This window comes from Sus scrofa, chromosome X (genome assembly GCF_054392235.1).
Source record: "Sus scrofa isolate SSC_HxYL_T2T_F1_AM1 chromosome X, Sscrofa_HxYL_maternal_Yorkshire_Landrace_v2.0, whole genome shotgun sequence".
Classification (NCBI taxonomy): domain Eukaryota; kingdom Metazoa; phylum Chordata; class Mammalia; order Artiodactyla; family Suidae; genus Sus; species Sus scrofa.
Window position 1 is genome coordinate 18,787,570 of NC_139401.1, and position 20,630 is coordinate 18,808,199.

Sequence of the window (20,630 nt, forward strand, 5' to 3'; positions counted from 1 at the left end):
GAGTTTGTTGTGTATTCTAGTGTGTTACGAGTTCCTTTGGTGGGGAGGGGCACCCCAGGTGTATGGAGTTCCTGGGCCAGCTATCAGATCTGAGCTGCAGTTGTGACCTATGCCACAACTGTGGCAATGCTGGATCCTTTAATCCAAGCCAGGGATCGAACCTGTGTAACAGCACTGCAGAGATGCTGCTGGTCCTGCTGTGCCACAGGGGGAACTCCACAAGTTCCTTATTAAATATATGGTTTGTAAATATTTTCTCCCTTTCAGTGGCCTGCCTTCTCATTTTCTTGATGATGTCCTTTGAAACCAAAGGTTTTAATTTTGATGAAGTTCAGTTTATTTTTTCTTTGGTTGCTTGTGCCTTTGGGCTAGATCCAAGATTGTTTATGCTTATGTTTTCTTAAAAGAATTTTAGGTGTTTTGGCTCTTACATTTAGTTCTTGATCAATTTTGAGTTAATTTTCAGATATGGTATGAGGTAGGGATACAGAATTATCCTTTGCATGTAAATATCTAATTGTCCCAGCACAACTTGTTGAAAAGATTATAATTTCCTCGTTGAATGATCTTGGCAGGCTAGTCAAAAATCAATTGACGGTAAGTGGGAGGGTTTATTTCTGGACCCTCAGTTCTATTCCATTGATCTATATACCTTTCCTTATGCCAGTGCCACGTTGTCTTGATTACCGTAGATTTTGTAGAAAGTTTTGAAATTGAAGGTGTGAAACTTTCAACGTTCCTTCTCTTTTTCGAGGTTGTTTTGGCTTTCTGAGTCCCTTGCATTTCCATATGAATTTTAGGATTCACTTGTCAGTTTCTAAAAAGAAACCAGCTCGAATGTTGATGGGGATTGCATTGAATCTGTAGATTAATTTGGGAAATATTGTCATCTTAACAGTTAAATTATCTGATTCATGAACATGGGATATCTTAATAAGGTCTTTAATTTCTTTCAACAATGTTTTATAGTGTTGAGATTTTAGGTTTTATTCTTCTTTTGTTAAACTGGAGTTTGCTTGTGGCACAATGGGTTAAGGATCCGGCATTTTCACTGCAGCAACTTGGGTGGTTTTGATCCCTGGCCCAGGGACTTTCGCTTGCTGTGTTTGGAAACTAGCTTCCATCCAGTGTTCTTATATAAAGGTCCTTTTATTTGCATAGTGCTTTTATAATTGGGCAAACCCTTTTACACACACTTTTTTTTTTTTTTTTTTTTTTTTGTCTTTTTGCTATTTCTTGGGCCGCTCCCGCGGCATATGGAGGTTCCCAGGCTAGGGGTTGAATCGGAGCTGTAGCCACCGGCCTACGCCAGAGCCACAGCAACGCGGGATCCGAGCCGCGTTTGCAACCTACACCACAGCTCACGGCAACGCTGGATCCTTAACCCACTGAGCAAGGGCAGGGACCGAACCCGCAACCTCATGGTTCCTAGTCGGATTCGTTAACCACTGCGCCACGACGGGAACTCCCCACACACATTTGATCTTCATGACTTGTGAAGGATTGTTTTTAGTTTGCAGGAGAGAAAACTGAGGCTTTGGAAGGCAAAGTGATTTGCCTAAGAGCACATAGCTAGTAAGTGACAGAGCCGGGCCTAGAGCTTGCTTCCTATTTCTCATGGTCTGACTAGTGTGAAGAGTTCTTCCTCCCCTTGGTCAATCAGCCCCACCACAGTTCTCTGCTTCTGGAGTGTCATGGCACTTTTGAGAAAGAGTAGCCTATGTGTAAAATTGAGGATGGGGAGTTCCCTTCATGGCTCAGTGGTTAATGAACCTGGCTAGGATTCACGAGGATGTGGGTTTGATCCCTGGCCTCGCTCAGTGGGTTAAGGATCGGTGTTGCTGTGGCTGTGGTGTAGGCCGGTAGCTGTAGCTCCGATTTGACCCCTAGCCTGGGAACTTCCGTATGCCTCGGGTGCGGCCCTAAAAAGCAATAAATAAACAAATAAAATTGAGGCCGTCCCTTCCTTGTGAGCTACCCACTTTCCATGTAGAGAAGTAGCATTGCTGTTATTGTTGTTATTGTGCTTCTTTTGTGAGATGCAATAGGGAAGAAAATAATAAGACCTACTACACTTCTTATTTCTACTTCTTGCCAAAACTCTTGGAGGAGGCTTTGATTACTTTCTTTTTCTCCATGAGAAAATCGAGACTTAAACAACTGCCTAAAGTCTTGTACTAGTTGGTGGCTGAGCCTGAAGTGGAACCAGCTCTGACAGATTCCAAAGTTCATGCTCCTTTTGATATGCTGCCCTGACTTGGAAAATTGGAATTTCTCAAAAAAAAAAAACAAAAACCCAGAAATTTAACGTTCCAATTTCCTTCTCCTGAACGTCACATTTAAAATTTTATATTGATGGATTTTGAGTTAATGATCTATTGCCTTTTTCCCCCCTGTGGAACACTGTATCTTCTTTTATTTCTTCCCTGGAAACCACTTAGAACAGCATTTACTCATTTTCTGTAAGTGCTAAGGATTCTGCAAAGGCTATCTAGTGTTTTTGGCTTTGAAGTTTAATGCTTTAAGCTATGACAAATGGAAATTTTCTCTAATGAAGATTGTTCTTTTAAAAAATATTTGTTCTCTATTTTTACTTAAAAATTTAAAAATACTAAATAGCAATCTGTTAAAAAACAAAATTCACCATAGCAAATTTGAAGATCTAATTGGCTTTATTGAATGATTCATGAATCAGGCAGCATTCCATCTAGAAAATAGAAGGGAGCTCCAAAATGCTGCAGGGAAGGCGATGTTTTTAAAAGCAGAAAGGGAATGGGATATGGAAGTCATAAACAAAAGGAAAGGATTATTTCAGGCAAGGTCACCTTCCTTTGGGAGTCTTGTCAGGTTGATTACCTCACTAGTGATGGCCAAGAAATTCCGGACTGGTTAAGAGTATTTCTTTAGGAGAGGCTGAAACTGTACTTAGGTTAGGTATTAAGTCTTGGTTTGCTGACACATGGGGCATAGCACAGGTGACTCCATTTTGGGCCTGTTGTCTCTCTGTTTTTTTTTGTTTTTGTTTTTTTTTTTTAACAATTTCCCCCTTTTCATCGCATTCTCAGCCTAAGAGATAGGATAAAAATGTCAGGCATTATTGCCCCTCTTCTAACTATTTGCTCTGAGCTCTTGCAGTTTTTGATTTTTTGTGTGCTATTCACAGGTCACAGTGTTATCTCCTAATCTTTGTGATATGTATAGGCCACAACTTCAGGTTCACAATTTTTTTTTTTTAGGGCCACACCTGTGGCATGTGTAGGTTCCCAGGCTAGGGGTCGAATCTGAGCTACAGCTGCTGGCCTACACCACAGCCACAGCAACTCCAGATCCAAGCCGCATCTGCGACCTACACCACAGCTCATGGCAATGCCGGATCCTTAACCCACTGAGTGAGTCCAGGGATTGACAGGTTCACAATTGTTAAGTCAGTCATTCTCTTCATTCCTTTTCTGATGTTCCATTGTTAGAGACATCATTTACTTGGTGGTGAGTGGCTGTAATCATGCATTTAAAGCTTTTGAGAGAATACGGTATACCAGGGGACTGCTATGATTGTGACAAGCAGCATATTCCCAGTGTTTGAAGTGTACTTCAAAGCCATGGTCCCCAAGACCCAAACCAATCAAAATCCAGTAAGTCAAAGAAAGGCCTCTTGAAGGAGTCACCTTTTCAAGTGGCTTGTTCAGCTTATGCAGCTGCATCTCAACTTCTCCAGTAATGTTAATCTCGGGATAGCAGGTAGTACTGGCCCCTGCAGACACCTCCTTAAAAGGAAAAAGATAATCACGGGCTACCCAGTTATCAAGAACAACTTTGGCCAAAGAGTCTAAGGATTTTCATTGGGCAGCTCTTGTTTCAGCAGCAGATTTTGCAATATCTTCGAGAGTTGAAGAGAGGTTCCTGATCATAGCTTCATGTACATTTGGTTCTAACCAGGGAAGTAGGGACCTGCCAAAGTGAACCTTGAATCATGAAAGCCTCCTGATAGGTTCTTTCTAACCTGACAGTGCAAATTCAGGGGAGTTGACCAATGAGGTGTCTCTGTGAAAGTGAGGGGCACATTTAGGTAACTTAAGAAGTCTTGCCCAGTTGTGTGCCAGCCATCTAGCTAATGATAGGCCCAAGGAGAATGATAATCACTACAGACAAATATAAATCCTATCAGGACACAGACTGCTCCCACTAAGGTGATACTGTAAATGGACAGATGAGTTTTTTTGATGATGACAAAGCTAGCGGTTTGAAAGTCCCCCACCTCTTCTGCTTAGCAATGGGCTGGGAGACACAGGTGATAGTGTTACCTTTCCAGGCCCATGCCAGAGTGAAGGAAAGAAGGAGAAAAAAGGATTTCGAGCGTAGATAAAATATGAAGTCTTGGAGGAAGCATCTTAGGAGAAGCAGTCCACACATCAAGGTCAGCTACCTCTCTCCTTCCTCAGTTTGATTTGAAGGGCTTTAGCATTTGTGCAGGACCGGATGTCCGCTGGAGCCTTCTTCAGCTGGGAGATGTGTCCCCAAGGTTTAATTTCCTGAGGTTTGGCTACCAGCTGGGTATTAAGACCTGGTATAGTCTCTTCCAAGGAGATTCAAGGGCAGTCTTTGTTCTTAGTGGTTTCAAATCAGAAGGGTGGGAAAAAACTGGAAACATTAGTTGATGACTTGTAGCCAGATATTTGAGGAAACTAGAAAAGCTTAGGATCTGGTCTCATTTACAGGTGTATGACAAAACCTCAGACAGTTAACAGTCTTAGAATGTAGTATTTACAACGGTGCAAACATAATCTTTCTAGAGTTATCCCCATTGTAAAAAATCAGAGATAGGCGTTCCCGTCATGGCTCAGTGGTTAGCAGACCCAACTAGCATCCATGAGGACACGGGTTCGATCCCTGGCCTCGCTCAGTGGGTTAAGGATCCGGTGTTGCCATGAGCTGTGGTGTAGGTCGCAGATGCAGCTTGGATCCCACGTTGCTGTGGCTGTGGTGTAGGCCGGCAGCTACAGCTCCAATTGGACCCCTAGCCTGGGAACCTCCATGTGCCACGGGTGTGGGCCTAAAAGACAAAACAAACAAACAAACACATCAGAGATAATCACAGTAAAACTAATTTATTTGCATTATGCTTGGCCCGATTATTTAGATGGGGGGGGGTGAGAACTGGAAGTTCCTGTGTTAAGGATCCAGTGTGGCCGCATCTGTAATGCAGTTCCCAACTGTGGCACAGGTTTGATCCCCGGCCCAGGAACTTCCACATGCTGTGAGTGCAAGGGGAAAAAAAATAGTGGTTGACCATATAAAATATTTTTCAAACTGCTTTCCTGGCAGCTTGTAAGCAAGGTACCAGGCTGATTTTTTCCAAGGGGCTTTGTTGGCTCCATAAAGTCAAGCTTAGTTCTTTAAAGCTGTCTGGTCATAGCTGAATCTATGCACATCTCTCTCAAATATAGCACTCCAGCTAAAGCTCTGGTAATATATCCAGTGTTTCCAATTGTGTCCTGTTACAAGGAGAACAGATTATTATGTAACTAAGAACTATTTTGCCATCAAAAGAATACTCAAGAATTTCCAAAATCTGGAAGGATCAGGTAGAGGAAAAAAGTAAATGTTTCATCTTTGTTTACAAAAGTATACTTTACCAAATTGTTGTAAGTCATAGCTAGCTTGAAAGAAAAAGTTTCTTCAAATCTGGAAAAACAAAACATTAAAGAATCAGCAGTGTTTCAGACAAGAAGTCATAAAAATCATAACCATCCTTTTCAGTTCATTCAGTCCAGTGTTATTCATTCTTATTCTGCTTTCATCCAGTTTTTTCTATTAGTTTTGGAAATTCTTACCCCCTTCAGTTTTATGATCTAAGAGTTATCAGAAACTTGTGTTTGCCAGAGTCCTTTCCATGAATCTCCTTGAAGATGAGGTACCTTTGCAGCAACGCTTTTGCAAAAGCGTCTGACTAAAACAGTAACTACCTGTAAATGACAGAAGACTTAAAAAAATGCCCACTCTTAAATATGATGAGAGTTTATTATCATGGAATTGACAAGGGAATTTGGTTGTTTCTGTGACACTCAACATTTTAAAATCTAACTGAAAGAAAAATGATAACTGGACTTAGGATGGTCATGTTACATTACATCAGGACATATCAGACTTTCGGAATTTCATACAATTTTTGGAACACGTATGACATATACCTGTACAGTTACGACATAAGGGCTTAGTATTACTTCTTATTTGACAATTCTTCCCATGTAACTTAACATATCAAATAAGTCTAATTAGTTCAGCATCTCCTTTTTTATTGCTATTATTTTTTAAATTTTATGACTGCACTCATGCCATATGGAAGTTCCTGGGCCAGGGATTGACTGAGCTACAGCAGCAAGCTGTTGTGTAGCTGCAGCAATGCCTGATCCTTTAACCCACTGTGCTTGGCCTAGGATCGAACCTGTGCCTCTGCAGCGACCCGAGCCACTGCAATTGGATTCTTAACCCACTGCGCCACAGTGGAAACTCCAACATCGGCTTTGTTTTCAGGAGCGAAAACAAATCTCTTTAGATGTTCAAGGGGCCCTCCGGAAAAACCCCATAGTTTGAGGTATAAAGGACTTCATTCAGAATTTGGTTTGGGGGAAGCTTCTCAGAATTATCACAAAGGTTTTTAAATACCTGGTCAGATAGAATCATAGGTCCCTGTGGAGTAATACTGAGATATCCATTTAACCATAGTGACAATTACAAACTTGGCAGGCAGGAATTCCCATTGTGGCTTATGGGGTTAAGAACCTGACTAGTATCTATGAGGATGTAGGCCTCACTGGCCTCACTCAGTGGGTTAAGGATCTGGTGTTGCCACAAGCTGCTGTAAGTCAAAGACTTTGCAGGCAAATATAGAATGTTAAATAATTGTCTTTTAAAAAAACCCCCAAGGAGTTCCCGTCGTGGCGCAGTGGTTAACGAATCCGACTAGGAACCATGAGGTTGCAGGTTCGATCCCTGGCCTTGCTCAGTGGGTTAAGGATCCAGCGTTGCCCTGAGCTGTGGTGTAGGTTGCAGACTTGGCTTGGATCCCAAGTTGCTGTGGCTCTGGCATAGGCTGGTGGCTACAGCACCGATTGGACCCCTAGCCTGGGAACCTCCATGTGTGAGGGTGCAGCCCTAGAAAAGACCAAAAAAAAAAAAAAAAAAAACCAAAACACACAAAAAACAACCCTTACATCTTTTAATAGAGAAGATTCAATTTTCTTAATTAATCAAAGACCTGGTAAAGATGATGTGAGAAATTATTTCAACAAAACACAGTCTTTGTTTACTAGTAGGTTACTTTAATGGTAAAGAAAACCTTTTTTCTGTCTTATTAAGAGAAGACCAATAGTTCGTTGAAACTTGTCCTTTTAACAGAGAGAAGACCAAATGAAAAACTCATCATCATCTTTTACTTGCATAAATTCATTTTAATCTTATCCATCTTGACCACACATAAAATTTTTTTCTGAGTTTTTTTTTTTTTTAAACTTTACAACCTTTTTCTTTTTACATTCAGATTTCATCCGGTATTTTTCCTCTTTCTCCTTCTGAAATAATCAGCCTCACTTTAGGACAAAATTACTTTCTTTTCCTTCAACATTTATTTCCATTCCTCATACCTTCTTTTACCAAAATCATACATCTTACTTTCCTTGTATATATAAATATCCCCCTGATAATTTTTAGTAGCTTTCACTACATGTATTAGAATTATTAACCCTTAAAAACCTTAATTTGGGGAGTTCCTATTGTGGCTCAGCAGAAACGAATGACTAGTATCCATGAGGATGCAGGTTCCATCCCTGGCCTCGCTCAGTGGGTTAAGGATCTGGTGTTACCATGAGCTGTGGTGTGGGTTGCAGATGTGGCTCGGGTCTGGCGTTGCTGTGTCTGTGGTGTAGGCCGGCGGCTACAGCTCCGATTCGACCCCTAGCCTGGGAACTTCCACGTGCCATGGGTGTGGCCCTAAAAAGACAAAAACAAAAAGAAAAACACCCCCCCCCAAAAAACCTTAATTTTTAGTGAAAATAAAGAGGTAAATAATTATGAACTCCCTTTTTATTTTAGCATTCTGTGGCTTGGCAAATTTATAAATACTTTTTATAATTTTTGGAAACATATGCTTCCTCATAGTAAATTTCTCAGCATAGCAGAAGCCATGTTTACTAGGAGACCCACATATCTTTAGTTTCCCTGTAAAAGGAAGCCAAAGTTGGATACACCTATGTTCAGTAGTTAATATTTCATTATCATCTTATTTGGAAATGATCTGGATACTCAATGATGATCATTTAATTTAACTTAGCAAAACTTTAAGATTTCAGATTACTGAAAAGATTTGGATAAACTATTTAAAAAGTTCACCTAAAAAAACTTATCCCAGAATTCCTGCTGGGATGCAGTGGGTTAAGAATCCAACTGTGGCACCTCAGGTCGCTGCAGAGGCGCGGGCCTTTTAAACCCAGCACAGTGGTTTAAAAGATCTGGCGTCGCTTGGATTCAATCCCTGGCCCAGGAATTTTCATGTGCCATGGTTACGGCCATAAAAAACAAAAAAACCCATTTTAGCCCATTTTCATCTATTCAATTTATTTGTTTTATATAATTTATATAAGTTGAATTTCTTTGAGCCAATTAAATAGAGTTTTTTAACAGATTAATTTTGGCAATGCCATCTGAAGGTAGAAAATACCATCATACAGCTGCAACACATACATGGACACACGTAAACAGACAGTTGCTAACAGGGACTTTATAGCTTCTGTTTTAAAATTGCTGCCATGAATCAGGTATAATTATTTACTAGTTGTAAAAGTAGTTACATCTAAGTTGTTTTTTTGGTAGATAGGACAAGTTATGGTTATCTGCTCACATGGCATTTTCACTAATATTTGTGGGAAAGACACTTAAAAGATTTTTTATTTGCCAAGGTTTCAAATGACCTTTTCCCCTTTCCTTTCCCTTCTGATGAAAATTACCTCCCTGAAGTTTATAGAACATTTTTTAATAATGATTTTTATTTTTTCTGTTATAGCTGATTTACAGTGTTCTGTCAGTTTTCTGCTGCACAGCAGGGTGACCCAGTCACACATACATGAATACATTCTTTTTTCTCACATTATCCTGCTCCTTTACAAGTGACAAGACATAGTTCCCAGTGCTACACAGCAGGTTCCCATTGCCAATCCATTCCAAAGGCTGTGGTTTGCATCTACTAACCCCAAATCCCCAGTCCCTCCTACTCCCTCCCCTCCCTCTTGGCAACCACAAGTCTGTTCTCCATGTCCATGAGTTTCTTTTCTGTGGAAAGGTTCATTTGTGCCTTATATTAGATTCTAGATATAAGAGAAATCATATGGTATTTGTCCTCCTCTTTCTGACTTACTTCACTCAGGGTGAGAGTCTCTAGTTCCATCCATGTTGCTGCAAATGGCATTATTTTGTTCTTTTTTTTTATAGCTGCATAGTACTGCATTGTGTATATACACCACATCTTAATCCAATCATCTGTCAATGGACATTTGGGTTTTTTCCATGTCTTGGCTATTGTGAATAGTGCTGCAATGAACATGCGGGTGCATGTGTCTTTTTCAAGGAAAGCTTTGTCCAGATATATGCCCAGGAGTGGGATTGTTGGGTCATATGGTAGTTCTGTATTTAGTTTTCTAAGGTACCTCCATACTGTTTTCCATAGTGCTTGTGCCAATTTACATTCCCACCAACAGTGCAGGAGGGATTCCTTTTCTCTACACCCTCTCTAGCATTTGTTATTTGTGGACTTATTAATGATGGCCATTCTGACTGGTGTGAGGTGGTTCCTCATAGTGGTTTTGATTTGCGTTTCTCTAATAATCAGTGATGTTGAGCATTTTTTCATGTGCTTGTTTGCCATCTGGATATCTTCTTTGGAGAAATGTCTATTTAGGTCTTTTGCCCATTTTTCCACTGGGTTGTTGGCTTTTTTGCTGTTGAGTTGTATAAGTTGTTTGTATATTTTAGAAATTAAGCCCTTGTCAGTTGCATCCTTTGAAACTGTTTTCTCCCATTCTGTAAGTTGTCTTTTTTTTTTTTTATGGTTTCCTTTGCTCTGCAAAAGCTTGTCAGTTTGATTAGGTCCCATTGGTTTATTTTTGCTTTTATTTCCAATGTTTTGGGAGACTGACTTGAGAAAACATTTGTAAGGTTGATGTCAGAGAATGTTTTGCCTGTGTTCTCTTCTAGGAGTTTGATGGTATCTTGTCTTACATTTAAGTCTTTAAGCCATTTTGAGTTTATTTTTGTGCATGGTGTGAGGGTGTGTTCCAGTTTCCTCAGTTTACATGCAGCTATCCAGTTTTCTCAACACCACTTGATGAAAAGGCTGTCTTTTCCCCATTTTGTATTCTTGGCTCCTTTGTCCAAGATTAATTGACCGTAGGTGTCTGTGTTTATTCCTGAGTTTTCTCTATTCTGTTCCATTGGTCTGTATGTCGGTTTTGGTACCAGTACCACATTGTCTTGATTGCTGTGGCTTTGTAATATTGTGTGAAGTCTGGGAGAGTTATGCCTCCTGCTTGGTTTTTGTTCCTCAGGATTGCTTTGGCAATTCTGGGTCTTTTGTGGTTCCATATAAATTGTCGGATTGTTTTTTTAGTTCTGTGCAAAATGTCATGGGTCATTTGATAGGGATTACATTGAATCTGTAGATTGCTTTTGGTAGTATGGCCATTTTTACAATATTAATTTTTCCAACCCAGGAGCATGGAATATCTTTCCGTTTCTTTGCATCCTCTTTAATTTCCTTGATGAATGTTTTATAGTTCTCAGCATATAAGTCTTTTGCCTCCTTGGTCAGGTGTATTCCCAGGCATTTGATTTTTGGGGGTGCAATTTTAAAAGGTACTGTATTTTTGTATTCCTTTTCTAATATTTCATTGTTAGTATACAGAAATGCGACTGATTTCTGAATGTTAAACTTACATCCTGCTACTTTGCTGAATTTGTTGATCAGTTTGAGTAGTTTTTGGGTTGAATCTTTAGGGTTTTCTATGTATAGTATCATGTCATCTGCATACAGTGACAATTTTACCTCTTCCAATTTGGATACCTTCTATTTCTTTTGTTTGTAGAACATTTATATCTCAAAGGTACAGAAAAAGAATGCATGTTCCTCTAAGGACTACTTGGTTTCCTAAGGCCAGAATTTTTATAATACTTACAAGCTTTTTGAGATAAATCATGTAGGTTTGGGGATTGGTAAAAGGAATAGGTGGACTTTGAACTGTCTCTAGAGCTATCTTTCTAGTTTTGCAAAGATTTGTAAGATAAGGATAGTAGTTCTCAGTTCTTCAAAGAATTGGTTTGCAGCCTAAATGACATCATAGGTTGATCCCCCTTGTTCTTAATTTGCTTTCTTTTTTTGTATATATATCAGGTAGAAGATTTCTAACCAAGGTGGGAATTAAAAGATTTCTATGTTCTGGACTTAGAACTGTTTTTTGCCTTTGGAAAGTTTTGGTAAATCCTTTCACAAAGGTTTTAGAGGGTTTTTCTTTCCCTCTGGGTACATAGTTTCATTTTGGCTTTAGGGGAGGAAGACTTAAAAAAAAATTCCTATCAGGCTCTGAATATCAGCTTCCAGTTTCTGACAGCTTTGACCACAGAGCTACTTAAAAAAAAAAATCCTTTTAAATATTGTGTCAGTTTTCAGTTGGGACAAAAGTTAATATTTCTGGCAGTATTAAACAACTCCTTGGACTTGAGAGGCACCCCCAAAGAGGATGTAAAAGATATTTTATTTTCTTCTCCTTTTGGGTGCTACAGACAGAGATCTGGGAGAGTTGACTCTGGTAAGAATTCTAACCCTTAGCCATCTTCTGCCAGTTTCCCCAGGTTCCCATCTACAGGCTCTGAAGGCAGCTTGAAGGAGAGGGTATAGCTCCAGTAGCTACAGGATGTCATGGTTTTTTCATTGCTTTAGTTTTGATTTCTTTTAGTTGTTTAAGGGAATAACATAGCACTTTCTTAGAAAGTCCCTCAGAGTCTCATTAACTCTGGGAGGGATCCATATGGGGGCTCTTCTTCAAGGGTAGGTATGGAGCTATCTGTAAGGCCACTAACTTGGCAAACTTTCATCTATGGTCCTGTAGTCTCTTTAGCGTGGAAAGACAATTTAGAGTGAGGATTATTAGAACGAACACTCAAGAAGGTAGAGGGGAGTGGTGGGAATTGCATCTATCTTACAGTCTTGTTTTAGGTACCTCTTGTGTCTTTAATTTTTCATTAGCCTTTTTCATTGAATTTTTCGATGAAGCCGTTTTGGAATCATGAAGCCTTTTGGAAACTTCTGCATACTAATTAAAATCGATGTCCTATTCTGTTGGTTTCATTTGGGAACCCTACTTTCAAGTGCACTTCTTAAATGATCTTATCTAATTGGAATGTTCCTCTTAATGGCCATTGTTATTTCTCTGAGAGCTGGCAGCAGTTGGGTAGGATCCTTAACTGCAAATGGAGTTCAACCCATATTTCTGCCAGCCATAGTTTGGGGCTCCTAACCTGATGGTTATCAAGCTAAGTTCTCAGTATACAAAATAATGATATTCTCTAACTCTAGATTGTTTTTAGTAAGCTTTTGTCCTTTTGTGGATACTTATAACTTCCTGAGCCACAGCTTTTAGACATAAAATAAGCAGATGTGTCAATAGGTCACTTAACTCCTTAGAATTTAGGGATATTGTTATTATTATTATAGCTAAAATTTTGGGTCTCTCAGAACCTAACTAATACCTAAGAGAGATGTGGAGAGATGAGAGATGTGGAGACTGTGCGGTATTTTACAATGTACTTCATTGCACAGAAATTTTCTTGAGGTTAGTGGGCAATCCTAGGGTCAATCTAAACCATTCAGCGGCCAACTTATCCTAACATGAGAGTCTCTTAAAGTTAGGTGGCCAGTAGTCTTAATAGCTTTCAAAGTGCTAGACTCGTGCCTACCAATTTTTGCAGCTTTTTTTTTTTTTGCTTTCAAGATTCTCATTAGCACTAGCCTGTATCTACACAAAATGAGACAAACATGTACATTTCAACACACCAGCAATACCCAAGAGAAGGCCCTGTGTACAGCACCAGCAATTCCCAAACTGGAACTGGGGGCTGGGGAAAAGACTAAACCAGCAGACCCCCAAGATGAGGACTATGGACTGGACTGGGTTTCTGAAAAGAGTTATTGTGTACTGGAAAGCCAGTGAGCAAGAGCTTGTTGCAAAGAGAACAGAACTCAGAACTGAGAGGAAATTACCCATGGCCGTCAGAAATGTAGAGAAAGAGAGCTCAGAAGTGTTTGTGGGTACCATGCCTTTTTTTTCTTATTGTCCCCGAAGCCATTGGAATTCTCCTTCACTCCTGCTGCTGCCACCAAATCTGTTAAAAAACAAAATTCAGCTGACTAAATTTGAAGATCTAATTGGCTTCAAGCCACGATGGGAACTCTATCTTGTCCTTTCTTTCTGTCTTTCCTTTTTTTTTTTTTTTTTAGGAAAGGGTTTGACTATTCTGATTTGTTTTGCCACCAACTTCTTATTTTTAAAAATTGCAAACCTAGGAGTTCCCATCGTGGCGCAGTGGAAACAAATCCGACTAGGAATCATGAGGTTGCAGGTTCGATCCCTGGCCTTGCTCAGTGGGTTAAGGATCCAGTATCGCTGTGGCTGTGGTGTAGGCTGGCAGCTGCAGCTCTGATTTGACCCCTAGCCTGGGAACCTCCATGTGCTGTGGGTGTGGCCCTACAAAGCAAAAAAAAAAAAAGAAAAAAAATTGCAAACCTCTAAAGAAGATGAAAGAATAATATACAATGAACACCCCATCACTTTACCGAGATTAACCAGTGGTTAGCTTTACCATTTTCTCTCTCCCTCTCCCTCTTCCTTCTTTCTCTCCAGTTTCATTTTCCTCTCTATTTGAGAGTAAGTTGTAAAGATTGATACTGACTTTTATATACTTGAGCATTAATATCCTGAGAAGAGGAGTTCCCGTCGTGGTGCAGTGGTTAACGAATCCGACTAGGAACCATGAGGTTGCGGGTTCGGTCCCTGCCCTTGCCCAGTGGGTTAACGATCTGGCGTTGCCTTGAGCTGTGGTGTAGGTCGCAGACGCGGCTCGGATTTGGTGTTGCTGTGGCTCTGGCATAGGCTGCCAGCTACAGCTCCGATTAGACCCCTAGCCTGGGAACCTCCATATGCCGAGGGAGTGGCCCAAGAAATGGCAAAAAGACAAAAAAAAAAAAAAAAAAAATCCTGAGAAGAGAGAGATTCTCTTACATAACTGTAATACTATCACACTGAAACAAATGAACATTAGTAGAGTGCTATTATCTGACATATAGTTCGCAATGAGAATTTCCCAGTTGTGCGCAGTTCCCCTTTGTAACTGTGTTTCCTTCCCTTGGCAGAAGCCTTCCCTAGCCCTCTGGCTCCCTCCAGTCACTCTCCTCTCCTCCCTCTCGGAGCTTGCTCCCGAAGAGTGCATTCCCACCGCTGCCTCTTACCTCCTTGTTTATCCCATCCCATGGGCTATGATTTAGACGAATTCTTGAATGACCTTGAGATCCCAGGGAGCATTTTCAGAACTTATTTTGCTTGACTTCCCGGCAGTACCTATCACTCCTCTGCACTCCCATCTTAAAATACTCATGGCTCTTAGCTTCTGTGACGGCAGCTTCTCCTGGTTTTCGTTTTATGTCCCTGAACTATTGATGAAGGCTCCGTTTTCTCCCAACTTTCAGATATTGGAGTTCCTCTGAGTTTCTCTTCGTCCTCTTATCTTGCCAGTCTAATGCCCTTCTTGGGTGACTCTACTCCAGTGGCTTTAAATATCATCCAGATGTCAAAACTACCAAGTCTTTCTTTTTAGCCCACATCAGATACTGTGATCCCTGGTTTGTTGGCATCAATTGGGAATCATTTTAAACAGGTACTTTTCTTTGTAGTAGGAGACTCCTTTCTTCATCTGAGATTATGATTCCTCTCGATAACAATTTTTAATTACTCACTTTTTAATATGATCGTGTTTTGGCCTTGAGATTTATATAGGATCGATACTACAAACACATGTAGTGCCTGCATGAACCAGGCAAACAAAAAGCCAAACAACCTTTTTGTTCTTTATACCGGTTAAATGCATCTTCATCTTTTTTCTCTTTTTGCTGGTGTGATTAATCCACCTCTGCTTTAGAAATGTCAAGTATTATGAGACTCTGACATGGACTATTGGGTAATCCACTCCAGAATCATGAGCCTTTAGAAGGTAGAATGTGCTACTGAAAGAATATGAAGTCTCATCTCCTTTTTTTTTTTTTTTTAAAACCGGATTCTCTCCTTGACTAGGTAGTTCACAAAGAAGCCAGCTTTATATTTGGATCCTATTAATCGCTAGAAAATCCTGTTACGAACAAATAGATATCAGTTCAGCATAAGAGAGGGCAGTACGTCAGCTCCAATTGCCAGTTTTAGGTACGCCTTGTTCTACCATGATTCACTTAATTGAACTTCGCAGGCACTGTATTTTTTTACTAATGGAAGGTTTGTGGCAGTCCTGATGGCAACATTTCTCCAACATTTGCTCACTTCATTTCTGTCACATTTTGGCAATTATGGCAGTATTTTCAACTTTTTTCATTTTATTATATTTGTTATGAACTGTGATCAGTGATCCTTGATGATATTAATGTAATTGTTTTGGCATTTTTTAGCAAAAAAGGTGTTTTTTTTTTTTTGGTTTTTTTTTTTTGCTTTTTAGGCCTGCACCCGAAGCACATGGAGGTTCCCAGGCTAGGGGTTGAATTGGAACTACACCTGCCAGCCTACACCACAGCAACAGCAAAGCAGGATCCGAGCCGTGTCTGCGACCTACACCACAGTTCATGGCAACGCAGGATCCTTAACCCACTGAGCAAGGCCAGGGATCGAACCCACAACCTCATGGTTCCTAGTCGGATTTGTTAACCACTGCGCCACGACGGGAACTCCCACCTCTGCGATCTTTATGATCATTACCCCATTCTCTGATCTCTCCATCTTCATTGAAACCCCTGGGCTTGAGACCCTTCCCATGTATCTCTGTCTCCCAGCCCCTTCTTGTTCAATTTTTTTCTCCATCCGTTTCCCCCTATCTTCTGTTGGCCATCACTTCAACCAGTTAACGGGTCGTACATGGTAATCATATTTTAGGCAATTTAAAGGAGGAGTAATTGGTGAAATGTTTGTTCCGAGACCAATTACCATCAAACTTTGGCTATGGTTCCTTGATGGGAAAGCCAGAGACATGAGTGAATTGACTTGGATTTTTTCTACAAGCATAATTCAGATTTTTTTTTTCGAGTGGCCTTTAGAATTTGTCTTTTTTTATTCAAAAGCTTCTGATTTGAGTGTTCACATTTACACATCCTATTTTGTCCTTCAGTGGTTATTTTCAGCTCTGCCATCGGGCAAGGTAAGCTGCAGCTGGGGCATTACAAAAAACAGAGGGACAAATTAGAGTATGTTATAATTGGAAAGGATCTTAGAGATCATAGCATCCCGAGTTCTTATTGTTCACATGAGAAACGGAGGACCAGAGAGGTCAAGCAATTTGCCTGAGGTTACACAGTTGGTACCTGGTTGAGTTAGAACCAAAACGGAAATCCCCAGCTTACAAATTCAGAGCTTATTTTTATTTTCCCGTTTAGATGGATTGGTAGGTAGATGAGTATGTGGGTAAATAAAAAGTCAAAGAAATGGCCCCTGATTCTTGTTCTTCTCTGCCTGGAAAGCCAGAGGTTTCTAAGAATGATAAAAACTATGATCTCTTTTGTCATTTGGGAAAGTTACAGTTTTGTTTAAAATTCTTACCATTGTTTAGTGATTGAGCCTCAGGCTTTATTCTCGCTTCCCTCTTGTTTAAGGAAGGTCCTTTCCAAGGACACAGATGCTGCGTTGTGCCCTTGCTCTGCAGGGGTGCCGGAGTTTGTGGAGCAGTGAGCCTCAGAGGGTCTCTGTCTTGCTGCCCAAGGAGCAGGCTTTGTGACCATCTCACATCCACTGGGCACGTGCTTTGAGCTCTTTTTCCAGCCAAATTGGAAGTTGCACTGGGACAGGCACACACACTAGCAGATGGCAGATAGCTGTAAACAAAAGTAACATTGAAAACCGTGGTCCCAGAATTGAGCCATACCCTGTTCCCGTCATGCTTTGAGCAGCTGAGATAATAGATGCTTCTCCTTCTTGTTTAAAGCCTTTTGCCGCTAGATGGTTCATTCTCTTTCCAGTTCACTTGAATTCATTTTAATCAGCCCTGTCACACTTGTGCCTCTCTTTCTGACTGGATGTCAGGCCCCTTAAGGTTACAGTAAATATTTGATCATCCTTTGCCTCCTCAGGAGGCCTCTTCCAGCAGAATTTCAAAAGCAGAGTCCTTAAATGCCTTATCATTCTGAATATAAATTTTCTTATTTAAAGGACTGTCAAATAAACTCCTATTTAAAAAACAAAACCAAACCAAATATGAGATTCACCAGTTAGCATGATGGGAAATACCAGACAGAACATTTTAACTAAACAGTAATTTCAAAAAGTTTGATAAAATCCACCAACAAAGAAAAAACCCCTAGTAATTTCATTCATTCATTCACCAGATATTTATTGAGCATCTACTATGTTCCAAGGACTGTTCCAGACTCGTTGGATATAGCAGCTAGCCCAACAGACCAAAATCTCAGCCTTTGTGGAGATGACATTCTAGTGAAAGGAGATAGACAGTAACAAATGGGTAAAACACATGCTATATCAGATGGCGTTAAGTGCTGTGGAGAGAAAATGAAGAAGATAGGCACTGGGGGGACAGGCGCTATTTTAAAAGGGGTCCTCAGGAAAGGCCTCACCCAGAAGGCGACATTTAAGCTAAGACTGTGGACTCTAAGGAAGTGGGTCCTGGTTGGCACGGCTCTTCTGCTGCTGGCTCTTGGGTTCTGAGATGGTTACTTGTTTGTTCATAGTAGTTTGTGAAATTTTTAATGAAATAATACATATAATTAGCAAATCTTTGGGGGGGTACTATTAGTTGCAGACTCAGAAAGAGATAATTATTACCTTTTATTCCCTCCTTAATTAAAAAAAAAATATTTGGGGAGTTCCCGTCGTGGCGCAGTGGTTAACCATGAGGTTGCGGGTTCGGTCCCTGCCCTTGCTCAGTGGGTTAACGATCTGGCATTGCCGTGAGCTGTGGTGTAGGTTGCAGACGCGGCTCGGATCCCGCGTTGCTGTGGCCCTGGCGTAGGCTGGTGGCTACAGCTCCAATTGGACCCCTAGCCTGGGAATCTCCATATGCCGCAGGAGCGGCCCAAGAAATAGCAAAAAGACAAAAAAATAAATAAATAAATAAAAAAAAAGTATTTGCCTTTTATTGAGGGTTTCCTGTATGTTGGGCAATGTGCTTACAAACATTTTATATTAATCGTTTAATCAATTAATATATTACTAATACATATACAGACACATTACTAGTATGTTATAACAGCCCGAAAAGTTATTCATTCATTCTTTTAGTCATCCAAGAAATATCTATTGATGGAGTTCCCACTGCAGTGCAGTGGGTTAATGATGCTGCCTTGTCTCTGTGGAGACCCCAGTTCTGTCCCCTGCCCTGGCCCAGGAACTTCCATATGCTGCAGGTGCAACTGGGAAAGAAAAGAAAGGCAATGTCCATTGCCAGGACTTGACCCCAGGTGCTGGCAGTATAGCAGTGACTACAATAAAGTCCCTGTTCTTATGTAGTTTAGCGAGTAGGGGAAGATAGAGAATAAACACACACACATGGCTGTGTAGGATGTCAGATGGTAAGAAGCACTGTGGAGAAAAGAGTACAGGTAAAAAGTCTCGGCAACGTGAGGTGGGGAAGGTATGGGAGGGAGATATTATTCTACATTATTGTCTCTCTCTCTTTTGTTTGGCTGTGCTGTGGTCTGTGGAAGTTTTCAGGCCAGGGATTGAACCCATGCCACAGCAGTGACTCGAGCCACAGCAGTGACATTTCTGGATCCTTAACCCACTAGGCCAGGAGGGAACTCCCTATCTCCTTTTTTATGGCTGCTTCCACATGTCATGCTGGGTTGTATACTTAAGGGTTAGGAGCCCAGTTTCTGGAATTACAGAGAGGTGGACTTGACTCTACATTCTCCCACGGACAAGTGATGTGACCCCAACCAAGTTACTTTCGAGCCTCAGTTTCCTTATCTGTAAAATAATGAAACTTCTTAGGATTGTTGGGAGGATTAAATCAAATCAAACAATCCATATGAAGCACCAAGCACCATTCCTGGCACAAAGCGAATGCTCTGAATTTATTATTTGTTTTGCTCATTGACCTCCTACATGGATATTTAATTTCTTGCCAAAAGTCATAATGGTTGCTGCTGGAGAACAGGATCCATTAAGAAACAAGAACAACCAAAAGCGGACTGGACAATAGAGAAACCACTTGTTTGGTCACAATTGGCCGGGTGACATATTAAACCTGTGCTGTTGCTTCCTTCTAGAATCAGAAATAGAAGGTTCCTGGGACACATATGCTTTTTTTTTCTTCTTTTTTTTTCTTCCCTGCATGGAATTAATGTGACAGGAAAGGCGAGTCCTGTTATGTGATGAAGCAGCAGGATCAGAAGCAGATCTAGGCTGTCCAACAAGTTTAGAACTAGATGTCAATGATCTTCAGTCTTACAGGAGAGTTGGTGTTACGGAGCCAGCATCCCCTTGAGCAGGGTCTGTAGTGTCTGGTCTCCACCCTTTGCCGTTTGGGAGGTTTCTCCTCCAGAGGAGAGTCCTCAACTGGCTAGAGTGCTGGTGGGCGGGTGGCTTCTTAGGTGGGGTTTTAGAGGTCTGAGGTTGGCAGGCCCAGTCTGCCCTGTCAGTCTCCTCCTCCCTCTGGAGAGGGTGCTGTGGGAACTGTATGCCCAGGAGCAGTAGCAGGATGTGGAGCAAAGTCCAGGAGTTGGCACTGTGGCGCAGTGGGTTCATAATCCGGCTCGTCTCTGTGGTGTTGCTGGTTCCTTCCCCAGCCTGGCTCAGTGGGTTAAGGATCTGGTGTTGCCCCAGCTACAGATTAGGTGGTAGATGTGGCTCAGATTCGATCCCTGGCCTGGGGAACTCCCACATGCCGCAGGTGTGGCTGAAAAAAGGAAAACATAAAGTCCATCCGATTAGCCACTGCCCAGGTATTCAAAATCGCAACGCGGAATTCTAGTAAGGGCCTGAGCTGGAGCGTCCAGGCAGTTGAAGTCTCGAGACCCAAGCTGAACCTACTTTTCCCTCCTGGATGGAACTAGCTCACCAGGCAGGGGCTAGTCAGAAGGCAGAAACCATGCAGTGATTTGAACAGGGAGAATTGTATGTAAAGAGCTGTTAACTAGGTTTCGCGTTGTTACTGGGTCCCTGAAGGAGAGCTCTAAGATACAGTTGGCCCTTAGTATCCGGGTTCTACATCCATGGACTCAACCAACTGCAGATAGAAAATGTTTTAAAAAAATTCCAGAAAGTTCCAAAAGGCAAAACTTGAATTTTCCGTGCACCAGCAGCTATTTACATACCACTGTATGTGCAGCT

The 20,630-nt window shown here is 41.1% G+C and overlaps 1 protein-coding gene across 10 annotated transcripts in view; it reads left to right on the forward strand.

Moving 5' to 3' along the window:
- Positions 1-20,630, forward strand: part of PPEF1 (protein phosphatase with EF-hand domain 1) — a 139,317-nt gene that overhangs the window by 38,784 nt on the left and 79,903 nt on the right. The window lies entirely within an intron of this gene.